Genomic DNA, 15,676 nt, shown 5'->3' with positions numbered 1-15,676 from the left:
GTAGTGAATGTATTTATCTCAGGAGCTGGGGTAAATTATTTATTTTCTAAATTGATTTAAAAGTGATTTTGAAAAAGAAATTTGAACAGTGTTTACATTTTTCTACTTTTTTCTTTAACATATGAAATTATAATCATCTCAGGTATTTTTAGCATGTTTTTAGAATCATTTAACTTTTTGCATTAATCTTTTATGGCCATCTGTCGCTTATCAATTATCAGTAGGTGACTAAAATAAATGTCCGCCAGGTGTCGGAGTGTCTATTGATTCGCGAGTGAATTTTGGTCATTCGTTTCCGAGACACTCAGTGAGGACGTATTACAATATGGCATTTCCATTAGAAAGTAAAGTTTAAAAGATTTTGTTTCGTTACGAGACTGTATGGTTGCTAAACATAAAATTTTTACATGTTTATTTACAGGAAATCTAGCCTGTAATTTAAAATCTGCCAAATCACGTTATCAGTTATCACGTGTGGCCTGAAACTGATGTCGTTGCTTGCTCTTGCTACTTGTATCGGTTGTATGTACAACCCATGCAAGTCTCTACTTGACTGCAAAAGTAAGTGTGTTATGTCAACTGATTTTCATTCGAATTTAGTTAATTGTTGACAGAGTAGATCTAGATCCTATTTTTTGTAGAATCAACTGTGTTGCATCTTTAATGGACTTGTGGTTTTACGATTCCATTTCTATGGAGTTTACACTTACTTTTGTAAGTTGGGAAGTCTTGCCAAATGTAGATTCTATTGAAAAATTTATGATATTAGAATGGCAACATGGGCACAAGTTCCAAAATAGAGCATCCTTGTAGTTTCGAGGGACTGTTTAGTTCAACTTTATGTCTTTCATTATATTACATCACACAAGACATTTCCTTCTCAATATTAATTTAATATTTTTTCAATTGTTTTAACAGCATCTGAGTATGAGCTGCAGCCAGTTGGTGAAGGTGTACACAAACCCAAAGTAAGAGTGCTAAATTCATTTTTCAATAAATTTAATATTTTTATTTTGAAGTCTTGCAGGGGACACTGACTGAATTGATTGACCCGGCAAATGGCGGTTCTTTGCATTATTCCATCCGACTACTTGTCCAGTCGTTTCAACTGAAGAATTTTTGCAGCGGATGGTGGAATATACGCGTAGAATATAAATTACAAAGTATTAGGTCTGGAAGAAGAAAAGGTTGAGGCAGAACCCACTTCCAAAGGAGAAGAAACGAACTGAGCTTTTCTCGGTTAGCCTGTGCCGTTTCCCCTGACCAAACTTCTTCGATTCTTCTCTATGCGCACCTCTGCGTGGATCTTGACGTCCAGATAGAAGATGCCGTTCGACTCCTTCAGCAAGTAACCCTATTCATTTAAATTTTGTGTGATCAAATAGAAAATTTCGTTTTGGTTGATGCGCAGGTTGAAACGCTGCACGATCATCGACTAATGGAAAAATGCATTCAGAAATTAAACCAGAAAAAGTCGCTAGTCACAAAAAAAAAGTAAAATTATCAACTTTCCTGCAAATGTACGATTAATTAATTAAACTTTAGTTTGCTCATCAGAAGGTTATCCACCTTCGATCATCATCCGTTAAATACGCGGTTGGACTTGTTATGATATACCAACATAGCGCTTGTAAGCCACCGTTACTCTGTGTAATCGACTCCTGGACACACCATGATCCACAGAGAATATTTTGTAACGTCCTTTTCGACGATGGGGGATTCTTCCTTCGTTGCTGAAGGTAATCGTAATGAATTTTGAATCACCGACTTCCTACTCAACTTATTTGAATTTTTTTTACAAATAATTTAAAACTAAACACTGATGTGTCGTTCGTCAGCAGCCATCCGAATATCGGGCTTTCTTTTGAACGTTTCAACGGCCGCCGATAATCCAATGCTGAGATGATGACCCTCTTCCCAGAGGATGAAGCCTTTGCTCTTTCCCTGGTCGGATAAAATTATACGTATTATCGTATCGTATTATGTAATTGTCTGCCTTTTACGTACATTAGCTGCTAAATAGTTTCATCAAATTTTACGAGAAATCAAAAAATTATTTAGGCCATTCAGGTTGTTTTTCTTAATTCAACCAATGTACAACTGTATGTAAAATTGTAAATCAGGTTCTTGTTTCACCTTTTCATTCATCATTTTGTAGCTTAAATCTTGTGTTATTTTGCAAACAATTTTAACTTTCACTTTACTTAAAAATTCCAGACAGAACTCCCTCTTACCTCTGGGTATCAATCTGGGTCGCCTCTGACCCCAATTAAGAAGTAAAGGCCCCCTGTGTAAGAAAGGTAGGCAAAAGGAAGGAATCCAACATAGAAGACTTTAACGTAAACAGAAATCTAAAAGATTTATTTTATAACAACTTACAAGTGATTTTTTTGCTACAAAATAGCACTTATAAACCAATAAAATCAGACAAGGAAGAGCATTCACAAAGACAAATAAGTGGAAGAACACAACTAATTAAATGAGACACAACACCCGTTATTTTATTAGGTGACATGTTGCTTTCTCACCCTCGATAATAACAGCGTCATTATTTTTTGACGCAGAAAAATTTGTTGATCTAGTTAGTAGTTGTCAATGAAATCACTCCTATATCATGTATCAGGTTCAGGTGTCTTAATCTTACTGCATGGAGCCATGGATGACATTGGAAACAGGAGATTTGACATGGTGGTCAAGTTAACAAACAACACATTGAATTGTGGCACCACAGACAGTAACAGCTTCAAGCACACCTTTCACCACCTCCATTAACAGCCTGAGCATCAATGGCCATTGAAACCTACAGAGAAAGATTCATCACAAGGCAAAGTGCAGAATAATAGAAATAAAGTGAAAAGTTAAAAAAAGTGACACGAAAAGGTAGCAGTATACGATATTTCGTCAAGAATCTGGAATCACTAACAGTTGCCATAGACAAGGCACATCGTCAGAAGAATCAAGAATATCAACTGTGAACTGTCAATAAGCTGCCTTCTCGGCTTCTCCTCATTAAACCTTGGGGATTTCGTCTGTTGTGATGTGTGATGCTGCGGTGCTTTTTGGTGTTTTTGGTGAAGACGAGATGTAAATTTGGAGAGGGGAATATTACGTGAGTATCAAAGTTATTTGCCTTCGTTTGTTAGTTCTTTCTTTCAACTGTCAACGAGCTAGAGCGGACATTGTTTCCATGTATTTATTCTTTCTGACGCTAGACGGCTTAGCCTTTGATCATTTCCACTCAGTTTAGTTACGTTTACTTTGCACATCTCTGGAGAAATTTCTCGCTGCTACTACAAAGAAATTTTGGGTGATAGCTGTCAGTTTCTCTTTCAGCAACAAAGCTCACTTGTTAGATTTGTAATAATGTGGGTTTTTTTCTACTTCCGGTTTTCTCATTTCTGCCAGTAGTTTAGTAAATATTCATCTGACGCACAAAAGAACCACATATTCGTGATCCTCGTCAAATTTGTGGTAAAGTTCATGTTCTCTTTTGTACGTACGCGTACTTCCGGTTTCGAGAATTTTCCTGAACTATAGTTCAGGAAAAATCTCGATTTTGATCAAATTCTGGATTTCGTTTAAATTACCCCTAATCGACCCCAAATTTCACGGAGATCACGAATATTTGGTTTATTTGGTCGGCAGCTCAATGGTTAAGGCGCTATCGCTTACTTCCGGTATACTTCCGGAAAATTTGCATTAAACTAGCAAGTGAGCTTTGTTTTCTGTACAGTTCTAAGGATTGATTGCTAGGTTTTAGCAAACAAATATGGACTTTTCAAGTTTGTTGAGTATCTTCAGACCATCTGCAAATACTGAGTTTTGAGACGTATCAAATAGATGGCGTGTTGATTGTGTCAATGGAATGGCGGTTTGTTGTCAAAAGTTAAGCTATCCTTTCTTCGAAAATTACCAATGAATTCATTGGTAAATTCGAGTGATTTCGTCTCTAACTTGTCGGTGATGTTTTCTATTCCGTGTATATGTTGGATAACCTTAATGTTTCCCATCAACTTTCAGGAGGAAACGTGAAAGGGTCGTGGCCGTCGTGCAGCCTACCGTCAACTATTTGTTCAAAATCATTGTATTCTACTGAATGTGCCATCCAAATGCTACAGATGATTCTACTGAATGTGCCATCGAAATGCTACAGGTGATAACCAACACAAGCTTTATCCATTTCATGTATTGCTGAAGCATATATTCTTCTCGTCTTTTATTAGGAGTCATAATTGTATTGGACTTGCTAGATCACCAACCCCAGCATAGACCAATCTCTCATTTCATCTTCTCGAGAGAAGATTGGATAACTGATCTGTGGTTTCATGTGTAAGTTCACTTATCATGTCACTGAACTTTTTTCCATTGCAGTCTAACATATATGTATTTAAAGTATAGATTTCTAATTACGTCTATGGTCTATCTGATGTTTAAGAGACGCTTCTGAGTGTTTACTGATAATTGTTTATTCTTTTAGATCATAGACGTAGACATGAAGCACATTGATGACACAAATTATAAACAAGCTGACTTATTTTTCTTTTTTTATTTACAGGTTCTAAACTCCAGCTTTCTAAATTTGCATCATGGCAGACTTTATATGAGAGGTCATGTCCTTTCAAAAAGTCTACAAGGTCCCTTGTTTACTAACCTGTTGGCTGCTACCCTTGAATCTCCCTTTTTACTTTCTTAAGCGGGCCATCTTTATTTGAGGTATTGCTTATTCTGTCGCTACAATCTTGTTTGAATATTATTGTCATCCAAATAAATGTTCATTCTGCTTACAGGGTAATCCTTCGCTACTTTTCACGGACTTCATCCACTGGTGAAAACCGACGAGAGAATGCTGTAATCCAAGACTGATAAATTGTGTAGTTAGATTCAATTACAAGTGCATTTCTGGGCTCCCTTCTTTTCTGTGGCCCCGTTTCCCTAACTAACCACTAACCAACGCCCGCCGGTGGTCACTCACCCGCTGTGAAACCAGGAGGAGGGGAGGGCTCTGGTCGAACGGGGACTTGGAAGGCGCATGATCCGATGAAAACTTTTGGAGGGTCATGAGTCTAACCCGGAAGCCTAGTATGACTACATCTCCCCAGTAAAACTTGCCTCGTACTTCTCTCTTCTTCTCGGTCCAGATAAATATCTCTGGGGGCCGTAGACATATCCTATAACAGCATGTGCGAGTTAAACAAAGCAACCCACTACCCAATGAAACAAAAAGCCATGGTTTATTTTTTGCAGAAATCTGCATCAGTCAAGTTACAAATTTTTCTAATTCAACAACTCGCGTAGAATTTTGCATCTAGTCTATTAGTGCGAATCGCGATTCCATGTGTTTGGTAGTTTAGAAAATGGTTGTTTAAAAAACAAACAATGGGGTGTTCTGGGTAGCCAAAAAAACTCACCATTGTTTGTTTTTTAAACAACCATCTTCTTAACTACCAAACACATAGGATCGCTATTTGCACCAGTAGACTAGATGCAAAATTCGACAGAAGTTGTTGAGTTTGAAAAATTTGTAACTTGACTGACGCAGATTTCCGCAAAACTATACCATGGCTTTTTGTCTCATTGCCGCAGCGGTGGTGGCGGGTTGCGTTTAAACTCGTACAGAAGAAAAATGTCTTGAACCGGACGCTCTGTTTATTGAAATTTTTGTACTTTTCAAAAAAAATAATAAAAACTAGTTTGATGTATTAAATTTTTTTATTTATTAAAGACATAGGGTTTGACATTGGTTTATGTGGTTTAGGGTATACATTTGAGGGTTGATAGGTGTAATGTTTATGGGGTCTGAAGAATTGGAAGGTATAAGTTTGTGGGGTTTGGAGATTAATTGGTAGGGATATGTTTGTAGGGTTATAAATTAACTGTTTTTTAACCAAACTTGAAATATCCCCCTTCCACATCCTCCTCTTTCCTTTCCCAATCCCGAAAACATGTTTATTATTTGTTTGACATAAACATCCCCATATTTCTTTTTTGTTCCTTCTTAACATATTAACGGTATACTACATTGACACAATGCCAATTTCATAAAATAATAATGCAACTTCGGTAACACGACACCAGCACCAAACGGCCAATTGAATTTGATGCAGAAAGATCTATAACCAGCATAGGCTGCAACAACGTACCACAGCGGACAGCAACTACGCGAACATACACGATAAACCTGTAACCGAAATGAAATGAATTAATCTTCACCGTCAATGGAAATGCTGTCTGAAAAGACAAGGCTGTTAGTGTGATGTGGTATTCACCAGAATAGGCTGCGTACTGTTCGATGACCTCCGGCATGTCTTGGGCTTTCTGTTTGTCCGGCATTCGTTGGAGCAGCTGCTCCACTGTTCGTTGCGACTGGCTCCCTTCCCACACATATTTTTTCCATGTCTGCTTCGCATTTCTCATCCTCCCACGGCTCAGTTTTCTGTACGGCAAACAACAGAGACAAAAGAGGAAGTGTCGATTACTAGCACGCAATTGTTGTTTGCTTAACAAAACATTAGGACGTACCCAAGACTCGCTGACGAGAACATTCAGCAGATACATGGCGTAATTGACGTTCTGCATAAAGGACACCGCTCAGAGACAATCGTCAGCACGTCAGTTTCTAGGTTGTAATGCTCTTTCACTAGTCGAAGCAGTTTATCCTTGGCGTGATTGTCCAATTTCAAAGAGCTCAATTTCACCTACATGAAGGAAGAAAAGAGTTACTTATAACAGGATATGAAATGCTCTTTTTTTCTTCTTTTCAGACCTGGAGTGTTACTATTCTGGATCGGGCATCCCTCAATGAGGGGGAAGAATGGAGGTAATCACTAGTTGTGATTGTGATAGGTAAATGATTTTCAATCTTTTCGTTGGTATCCAACTCTTTCGGCCACTCTGTGCAGATCTCTATAAACAAATAATGCGTAAAGCTTTATGAATATATCTATTATACTGAAGGGTTCTCACTTTTCGATGCTTGGCTAGCGGGTAGTGTCAAGTGAAGAAAGTTGGGGATCTTCATCAACTCTGCATTGGCAAATTTACGGGGTGGTGTTGCCACCAGAACAAGCCATTCCTGATGCAAGGGCAGCGGGACACTACCTAGATGGAAAGATCTGGCAATTGGCCAAACCAAGGGCAAGTCTTAATCAATTGGCATTTTGTTGGAACATGGAGGATGAACTGCTGCTCTCTTGTATACTTTACGTCCGTATGATCTCAAACAGTATTCAACGACTTGTGGGACTCAGATCCAGCGAACGGAATTTGTCATCTCCTAATAAATTGTAACAGAAAGCCGGCTACAGTGTCACATGCCATTCACGAGTAAATAATCTAATGATACTAACTGCCAGTTTGAAAAGATGAAAGTTACTATCCACTTTTTGAATTTCTTCATTTTTGGGAAATGTGGGTTAATTAGAAATGGGTCTAATTGACACAAACTGCTGAAAATTACGGAAAACACGTGTAGGTTGGCAATGGCAGACATTTAATTGGACTCTTTTTTAGCAGACTAAAATACTAGTTTCATCGCCATCTATGATTCACATTTAAAACTACTGATATGGAACGATAAGTCTTCGTTACGCAAGTCCGCCGCCATTTTTTTTCGAGCACTGATTGAAAGCGTATCAATAGATAATCCGTACGGCGTATTTTCCTTCCTGACATTTTTCTTCATAAAAATGGTATTTCCTGTTTGAATTGTTAGATGTGACTGAATCTTAATTATTTGTGTGTGAATTCTACTTGTGTCTATAATATCTACTAGGAAATTTCAGCTGATCATGTGGCCTGAGCATCTGTACATTTTGCCAAGATGTTGTCTCTTTTTCCTGTACTGGCTGTACGTTTTGTAAGAAACACTTCAGAACAAATCAGGTAAATATGTTCAACTTTCTAACTGTGAGACTTAGTTCGTTGATGACTATGTCTTAACTTGCCTGTTGTAGAACTTTAGTTGTCTACCTTGGAAAAGCTTGCTAGCTCTAGGATCCTTTGCAAATTCGAAAGGATTGTGTAGTTAACTTTAGTTTCTGTCATTTTTGTTTTTGTCATTTGAGATGCTGTGTCCTTGATAGTAGGCCTAATTGAGTTTTTTTTTAGTGATAAACAGTCTGGCAAAGTCTGAGCTTCGTCGTTGCTGCCCAATGTACACATGGATTTGATGCAGCCAGCTGGTAAAGGGTCCTTTGCTACCTGTACTGCTGTGTGTTTCGTCAAATGAAGAAACATGAACAGCTGAAGTAATTATTTCAATCAACTTTCTAATTGTCTGGCTGATTCAAAAAGCTTGCTAACTGACACTGAGAGGTTTCATAGTTTAGCTATACTTGTGTCATTTTTGTTATTATCGCATGAGAATTTACTGCTTGATAGTAATTGATTTTTTAAAAGCAGGATTAACATCCAGTTAAAGTCTTAGATTCTCTTTCTTCTTTGTTGTAGTTTAAATCACACATTTTGTTTTTGTTTCAACAATAGCTATCAGATATTGTTTTCAGAATATTTGGTTTAACTAAAACCATAGAAAGTGTCATTAATTTGTCTTTTCAGACAGCATTTCCATGATGGTGAAGATTAATTCATTTCATTTCGGTTACAGGTTTATCGTGTATGTTCGCGTAGTTGCTGTCCGCTGTGGTACGTTGTTGCAGCCTATGCTGGTTATAGATCTTTCTGCATCAAATTCAATTGGCCGTTTGGTGCTGGTGTCGTGTTACCGAAGTTGCATTATTATTTTATGAAATTGGCATTGTGTCAATGTAGTATACCGTTAATATGTTAAGAAGGAACAAAAAAGAAATATGGGGATGTTTATGTCAAACAAATAATAAACATGTTTTCGGGATTGGGAAAGGAAAGAGGAGGATGTGGAAGGGGGATATTTCAAGTTTGGTTAAAAAACAGTTAATTTATAACCCTACAAACATATCCCTACCAATTAATCTCCAAACCCCACAAACTTATACCTTCCAATTCTTCAGACCCCATAAACATTACACCTATCAACCCTCAAATGTATACCCTAAACCACATAAACCAATGTCAAACCCTATGTCTTTAATAAATAAAAAAATTTAATACATCAAACTAGTTTTTATTATTTTTTTTGAAAAGTACAAAAATTTCAATAAACAGAGCGTCCGGTTCAAGACATTTTTCTTCTGTACGAGTTTAAACGCAACCCGCCACCACCGCTGCGGCAATGAGACAAAAAGCCATGGTATAGTTTTGCGGAAATCTGCGTCAGTCAAGTTACAAATTTTTCAAACTCAACAACTTCTGTCGAATTTTGCATCTAGTCTACTGGTGCAAATAGCGATCCTATGTGTTTGGTAGTTAAGAAGATGGTTGTTTAAAAAACAAACAATGGTGAGTTTTTTTGGCTACCCAGAACACCCCATTGTTTGTTTTTTAAACAACCATTTTCTAAACTACCAAACACATGGAATCGCGATTCGCACTAATAGACTAGATGCAAAATTCTACGCGAGTTGTTGAATTAGAAAAATTTGTAACTTGACTGATGCAGATTTCTGCAAAAAATAAACCATGGCTTTTTGTTTCATTGGGTAGTGGGTTGCTTTGTTTAACTCGCACATGCTGTTATAGGATATGTCTACGGCCCCCAGAGATATTTATCTGGACCGAGAAGAAGAGAGAAGTACGAGGCAAGTTTTACTGGGGAGATGTAGTCATACTAGGCTTCCGGGTTAGACTCATGACCCTCCAAAAGTTTTCATCGGATCATGCGCCTTCCAAGTCCCCGTTCGACCAGAGCCCTCCCCTCCTCCTGGTTTCACAGCGGGTGAGTGACCACCGGCGGGCGTTGGTTAGTGGTTAGTTAGGGAAACGGGGCCACAGAAAAGAAGGGAGCCCAGAAATGCACTTGTAATTGAATCTAACTACACAATTTATCAGTCTTGGATTACAGCATTCTCTCGTCGGTTTTCACCAGTGGATGAAGTCCGTGAAAAGTAGCGAAGGATTACCCTGTAAGCAGAATGAACATTTATTTGGATGACAATAATATTCAAACAAGATTGTAGCGACAGAATAAGCAATACCTCAAATAAAGATGGCCCGCTTAAGAAAGTAAAAAGGGAGATTCAAGGGTAGCAGCCAACAGGTTAGTAAACAAGGGACCTTGTAGACTTTTTGAAAGGACATGACCTCTCATATAAAGTCTGCCATGATGCAAATTTAGAAAGCTGGAGTTTAGAACCTGTAAATAAAAAAAGAAAAATAAGTCAGCTTGTTTATAATTTGTGTCATCAATGTGCTTCATGTCTACGTCTATGATCTAAAAGAATAAACAATTATCAGTAAACACTCAGAAGCGTCTCTTAAACATCAGATAGACCATAGACGTAATTAGAAATCTATACTTTAAATACATATATGTTAGACTGCAATGGAAAAAAGTTCAGTGACATGATAAGTGAACTTACACATGAAACCACAGATCAGTTATCCAATCTTCTCTCGAGAAGATGAAATGAGAGATTGGTCTATGCTGGGGTTGGTGATCTAGCAAGTCCAATACAATTATGACTCCTAATAAAAGACGAGAAGAATATATGCTTCAGCAATACATGAAATGGATAAAGCTTGTGTTGGTTATCACCTGTAGCATTTCGATGGCACATTCAGTAGAATCATCTGTAGCATTTGGATGGCACATTCAGTAGAATACAATGATTTTGAACAAATAGTTGACGGTAGGCTGCACGACGGCCACGACCCTTTCACGTTTCCTCCTGAAAGTTGATGGGAAACATTAAGGTTATCCAACACATACACGGAATAGAAAACCTCACCGACAAGTTAGAGACGAAATCACTCGAATTTACCAATGAATTCATTGGTAATTTTCGAAGAAAGGATAGCTTTTTTGACAACAAACCGCCATTCCATTGACACAATCAACACGCCATCTATTTGATACGTCTCAAAACTCAGTATTTGCAGATGGTCTGAAGATACTCAACAAACTTGAAAAGTCCATATTTGTTTGCTAAAACCTAGCAATCAATCCTTAGAACTGTACAGAAAACAAAGCTCACTTGCTAGTTTAATGCAAATTTTCCGGAAGTATACCGGAAGTAAGCGATAGCGCCTTAACCATTGAGCTGCCGACCAAATAAACCAAATATTCGTGATCTCCGTGAAATTTGGGGTCGATTAGGGGTAATTTAAACGAAATCCAGAATTTGATCAAAATCGAGATTTTTCCTGAACTATATAGTTCAGGAAAATTCTCGAAACCGGAAGTACGCGTACGTACAAAAGAGAACATGAACTTTACCACAAATTTGACGAGGATCACGAATATGTGGTTCTTTTGTGCGTCAGATGAATATTTACTAAACTACTGGCAGAAATGAGAAAACCGGAAGTAGAAAAAAACCCACATTATTACAAATCTAACAAGTGAGCTTTGTTGCTGAAAGAGAAACTGACAGCTATCACCCAAAATTTCTTTGTAGTAGCAGCGAGAAATTTCTCCAGAGATGTGCAAAGTAAACGTAACTAAACTGAGTGGAAATGATCAAAGGCTAAGCCGTCTAGCGTCAGAAAGAATAAATACATGGAAACAATGTCCGCTCTAGCTCGTTGACAGTTGAAAGAAAGAACTAACAAACGAAGGCAAATAACTTTGATACTCACGTAATATTCCCCTCTCCAAATTTACATCTCGTCTTCACCAAAAACACCAAAAAGCACCGCAGCATCACACATCACAACAGACGAAATCCCCAAGGTTTAATGAGGAGAAGCCGAGAAGGCAGCTTATTGACAGTTCACAGTTGATATTCTTGATTCTTCTGACGATGTGCCTTGTCTATGGCAACTGTTAGTGATTCCAGATTCTTGACGAAATATCGTATACTGCTACCTTTTCGTGTCACTTTTTTTAACTTTTCACTTTATTTCTATTATTCTGCACTTTGCCTTGTGATGAATCTTTCTCTGTAGGTTTCAATGGCCATTGATGCTCAGGCTGTTAATGGAGGTGGTGAAAGGTGTGCTTGAAGCTGTTACTGTCTGTGGTGCCACAATTCAATGTGTTGTTTGTTAACTTGACCACCATGTCAAATCTCCTGTTTCCAATGTCATCCATGGCTCCATGCAGTAAGATTAAGACACCTGAACCTGATACATGATATAGGAGTGATTTCATTGACAACTACTAACTAGATCAACAAATTTTTCTGCGTCAAAAAATAATGACGCTGTTATTATCGAGGGTGAGAAAGCAACATGTCACCTAATAAAATAACGGGTGTTGTGTCTCATTTAATTAGTTGTGTTCTTCCACTTATTTGTCTTTGTGAATGCTCTTCCTTGTCTGATTTTATTGGTTTATAAGTGCTATTTTGTAGCAAAAAAATCACTTGTAAGTTGTTATAAAATAAATCTTTTAGATTTCTGTTTACGTTAAAGTCTTCTATGTTGGATTCCTTCCTTTTGCCTACCTTTCTTACACAGGGGGCCTTTACTTCTTAATTGGGGTCAGAGGCGACCCAGATTGATACCCAGAGGTAAGAGGGAGTTCTGTCTGGAATTTTTAAGTAAAGTGAAAGTTAAAATTGTTTGCAAAATAACACAAGATTTAAGCTACAAAATGATGAATGAAAAGGTGAAACAAGAACCTGATTTACAATTTTACATACAGTTGTACATTGGTTGAATTAAGAAAAACAACCTGAATGGCCTAAATAATTTTTTGATTTCTCGTAAAATTTGATGAAACTATTTAGCAGCTAATGTACGTAAAAGGCAGACAATTACATAATACGATACGATAATACGTATAATTTTATCCGACCAGGGAAAGAGCAAAGGCTTCATCCTCTGGGAAGAGGGTCATCATCTCAGCATTGGATTATCGGCGGCCGTTGAAACGTTCAAAAGAAAGCCCGATATTCGGATGGCTGCTGACGAACGACACATCAGTGTTTAGTTTTAAATTATTTGTAAAAAAAATTCAAATAAGTTGAGTAGGAAGTCGGTGATTCAAAATTCATTACGATTACCTTCAGCAACGAAGGAAGAATCCCCCATCGTCGAAAAGGACGTTACAAAATATTCTCTGTGGATCATGGTGTGTCCAGGAGTCGATTACACAGAGTAACGGTGGCTTACAAGCGCTATGTTGGTATATCATAACAAGTCCAACCGCGTATTTAACGGATGATGATCGAAGGTGGATAACCTTCTGATGAGCAAACTAAAGTTTAATTAATTAATCGTACATTTGCAGGAAAGTTGATAATTTTACTTTTTTTTGTGACTAGCGACTTTTTCTGGTTTAATTTCTGAATGCATTTTTCCATTAGTCGATGATCGTGCAGCGTTTCAACCTGCGCATCAACCAAAACGAAATTTTCTATTTGATCACACAAAATTTAAATGAATAGGGTTACTTGCTGAAGGAGTCGAACGGCATCTTCTATCTGGACGTCAAGATCCACGCAGAGGTGCGCATAGAGAAGAATCGAAGAAGTTTGGTCAGGGGAAACGGCACAGGCTAACCGAGAAAAGCTCAGTTCGTTTCTTCTCCTTTGGAAGTGGGTTCTGCCTCAACCTTTTCTTCTTCCAGACCTAATACTTTGTAATTTATATTCTACGCGTATATTCCACCATCCGCTGCAAAAATTCTTCAGTTGAAACGACTGGACAAGTAGTCGGATGGAATAATGCAAAGAACCGCCATTTGCCGGGTCAATCAATTCAGTCAGTGTCCCCTGCAAGACTTCAAAATAAAAATATTAAATTTATTGAAAAATGAATTTAGCACTCTTACTTTGGGTTTGTGTACACCTTCACCAACTGGCTGCAGCTCATACTCAGATGCTGTTAAAACAATTGAAAAAATATTAAATTAATATTGAGAAGGAAATGTCTTGTGTGATGTAATATAATGAAAGACATAAAGTTGAACTAAACAGTCCCTCGAAACTACAAGGATGCTCTATTTTGGAACTTGTGCCCATGTTGCCATTCTAATATCATAAATTTTTCAATAGAATCTACATTTGGCAAGACTTCCCAACTTACAAAAGTAAGTGTAAACTCCATAGAAATGGAATCGTAAAACCACAAGTCCATTAAAGATGCAACACAGTTGATTCTACAAAAAATAGGATCTAGATCTACTCTGTCAACAATTAACTAAATTCGAATGAAAATCAGTTGACATAACACACTTACTTTTGCAGTCAAGTAGAGACTTGCATGGGTTGTACATACAACCGATACAAGTAGCAAGAGCAAGCAACGACATCAGTTTCAGGCCACACGTGATAACTGATAACGTGATTTGGCAGATTTTAAATTACAGGCTAGATTTCCTGTAAATAAACATGTAAAAATTTTATGTTTAGCAACCATACAGTCTCGTAACGAAACAAAATCTTTTTAACTTTACTTTCATAATGGAAATGCCATATTGTAATACGTCCTCACTGAGTGTCTCGGAAACGAATGACCAAAATTCACTCGCGACCGACACCTGGCGGACATTTATTTTAGTCACCTACTGATAATTGATAAGCGACAGATGGCCATAAAAGATTAATGCAAAAAGTTAAATGATTCTAAAAACATGCTAAAAATACCTGAGATGATTGTTATCCCCACCTACTGTGTCTGTTTTTAACAACTTTCCTCATTTTTGGTGAGTTCACTTGCTTACGGTATGAGTTCATGGTTGAAAATAAAGCTTTATTCTTACCTCCATCATCATCATCAATTGCCTTAGGTTTGTTGGCAATTAAATGTGACATTCGACCTTGAAACGCAGTTTTCGAGGGCGGTATGAGCTCTGTCAGATTCGGCAACAGTTTCTACCTTCTTCACATCGTTTTCTTCTCGTTCCCAGGGTTCTTTTTTAGTTTGAATTTTTGGTTTTTCATCCAAAAACACTTTTTTCTCAGATTTAACCTCTGTGACCAACTATAAAAGGAAATAGAGAATTATGAATGAATATGTCAATGTCTAAAGAGTATTTTTTAAACTGTTTTTATCATAGAAACTTCTATCCTTATTCAAAGTTTTTTTCATGTCTTTTTCAGAGGAAAGTCCAAGATATACAACACCTTTCACTTTGGGAGGTAGCCAGATTGAATCCAAGTTAAGGGGAGTGAAAAAGTCTTTCATGTCTTTTTTTTTTAACTTGACAAGAAAATCCCGCTGACTTTCAAGTGCCTGTAGTCTTAATGAGTTTTTTCTTTCTTCGTAATCAGTTTTACTATTTTATCACTGCTTCCTTCTCCAGCTACAATTTTGGAATTGATTGCACAACATTTCATGACAATTACGGAATTTCAACACATCAAAATACAACAAACATACCTCTAAATCACTGAGATCTTTTTTGTGTGCATTTTTTTTCAAATCAGGTTTTCTTCCTTTGCATAACTGGCATCTTCAAAAAATCTCTTGAAATATGTTTTTGCACAGATCCATATCTATTCCATCATTATCCAAAATTTTTTTGGTTATGTGAAAGTATTTCCCAAAATGCTGTGAATTCTGGATCTTCTGGTGTTTTATTTTAACAGGATCCTACAAGTGTGTTGTTAAAATAACTTAAGGCTCAGCATTCTTGAAGTAAACAACCACAGTAAACAACCACATGTACTTACGTACCACACCCACCTATTGA

At 37.3% G+C, this 15,676-nt stretch overlaps 5 long non-coding RNA genes and 1 pseudogene across 19 annotated transcripts; 3 read left to right on the top strand and 3 right to left on the bottom strand.

The window, feature by feature from the left end:
- Nucleotides 1–142: 142 nt before the first annotated feature.
- Nucleotides 143–4,095, top strand: LOC124195991. Of its 6 annotated transcripts, XR_006875519.1 has the most exons (10): nucleotides 147–344; nucleotides 422–561; nucleotides 919–968; nucleotides 1,020–1,348; nucleotides 1,412–1,494; nucleotides 1,558–1,739; nucleotides 1,842–2,339; nucleotides 2,405–2,508; nucleotides 2,624–3,109; nucleotides 4,021–4,093. It is a non-coding gene; the product is annotated as an uncharacterized LOC124195991 (long non-coding RNA). The 6 variants fall into 6 exon arrangements; XR_006875518.1 differs by having other exon boundaries at nucleotides 145–344; nucleotides 2,405–3,109; nucleotides 4,021–4,094; XR_006875520.1 differs by having other exon boundaries at nucleotides 143–344; nucleotides 2,218–3,109; nucleotides 4,021–4,095.
- Nucleotides 4,096–4,271: 176 nt separating this feature from the next.
- LOC124195994 lies at nucleotides 4,272–4,838 on the top strand. Its single transcript, XR_006875524.1, has 3 exons — nucleotides 4,272–4,329; nucleotides 4,556–4,713; nucleotides 4,788–4,838. It is a non-coding gene; the product is annotated as an uncharacterized LOC124195994 (long non-coding RNA).
- An 842-nt stretch (nucleotides 4,839–5,680) lies between these two features.
- On the bottom strand, nucleotides 5,681–7,169 carry LOC124195989 (annotated as a pseudogene).
- A 97-nt stretch (nucleotides 7,170–7,266) lies between these two features.
- On the top strand, nucleotides 7,267–9,103 carry LOC124195993. 2 transcript variants are annotated; one of them, XR_006875523.1, is made up of 4 exons: nucleotides 7,267–7,688; nucleotides 7,772–7,881; nucleotides 8,117–8,246; nucleotides 8,606–9,103. It is a non-coding gene; the product is annotated as an uncharacterized LOC124195993 (long non-coding RNA). The 2 variants fall into 2 exon arrangements; XR_006875522.1 differs by having other exon boundaries at nucleotides 7,550–7,688; nucleotides 8,107–8,246.
- Nucleotides 9,104–9,945: 842 nt separating this feature from the next.
- Nucleotides 9,946–10,512, bottom strand: LOC124195984. Its single transcript, XR_006875515.1, has 3 exons — nucleotides 10,455–10,512; nucleotides 10,071–10,228; nucleotides 9,946–9,996 (listed from the first exon to the last, which is right to left on the bottom strand). It is a non-coding gene; the product is annotated as an uncharacterized LOC124195984 (long non-coding RNA).
- Nucleotides 10,513–10,689: 177 nt separating this feature from the next.
- LOC124195983 lies at nucleotides 10,690–15,672 on the bottom strand. Of its 9 annotated transcripts, XR_006875512.1 has the most exons (13): nucleotides 15,364–15,672; nucleotides 15,108–15,286; nucleotides 14,628–14,964; nucleotides 14,438–14,548; nucleotides 14,221–14,360; nucleotides 13,814–13,863; nucleotides 13,434–13,762; nucleotides 13,289–13,370; nucleotides 13,044–13,225; nucleotides 12,444–12,941; nucleotides 12,275–12,378; nucleotides 11,674–12,159; nucleotides 10,691–10,763 (listed from the first exon to the last, which is right to left on the bottom strand). It is a non-coding gene; the product is annotated as an uncharacterized LOC124195983 (long non-coding RNA). The 9 variants fall into 9 exon arrangements; XR_006875508.1 differs by having other exon boundaries at nucleotides 12,275–12,941; XR_006875511.1 differs by having other exon boundaries at nucleotides 11,674–12,378.
- Nucleotides 15,673–15,676: the final 4 nt, after the last annotated feature.

This window comes from Daphnia pulex, chromosome 6 (genome assembly GCF_021134715.1).
Source record: "Daphnia pulex isolate KAP4 chromosome 6, ASM2113471v1".
NCBI lineage: Eukaryota > Metazoa > Arthropoda > Branchiopoda > Diplostraca > Daphniidae > Daphnia > Daphnia pulex.
Note: the sequence above shows the minus strand (reverse complement) of the source record. Positions and strands in the feature narration are given on the sequence as shown.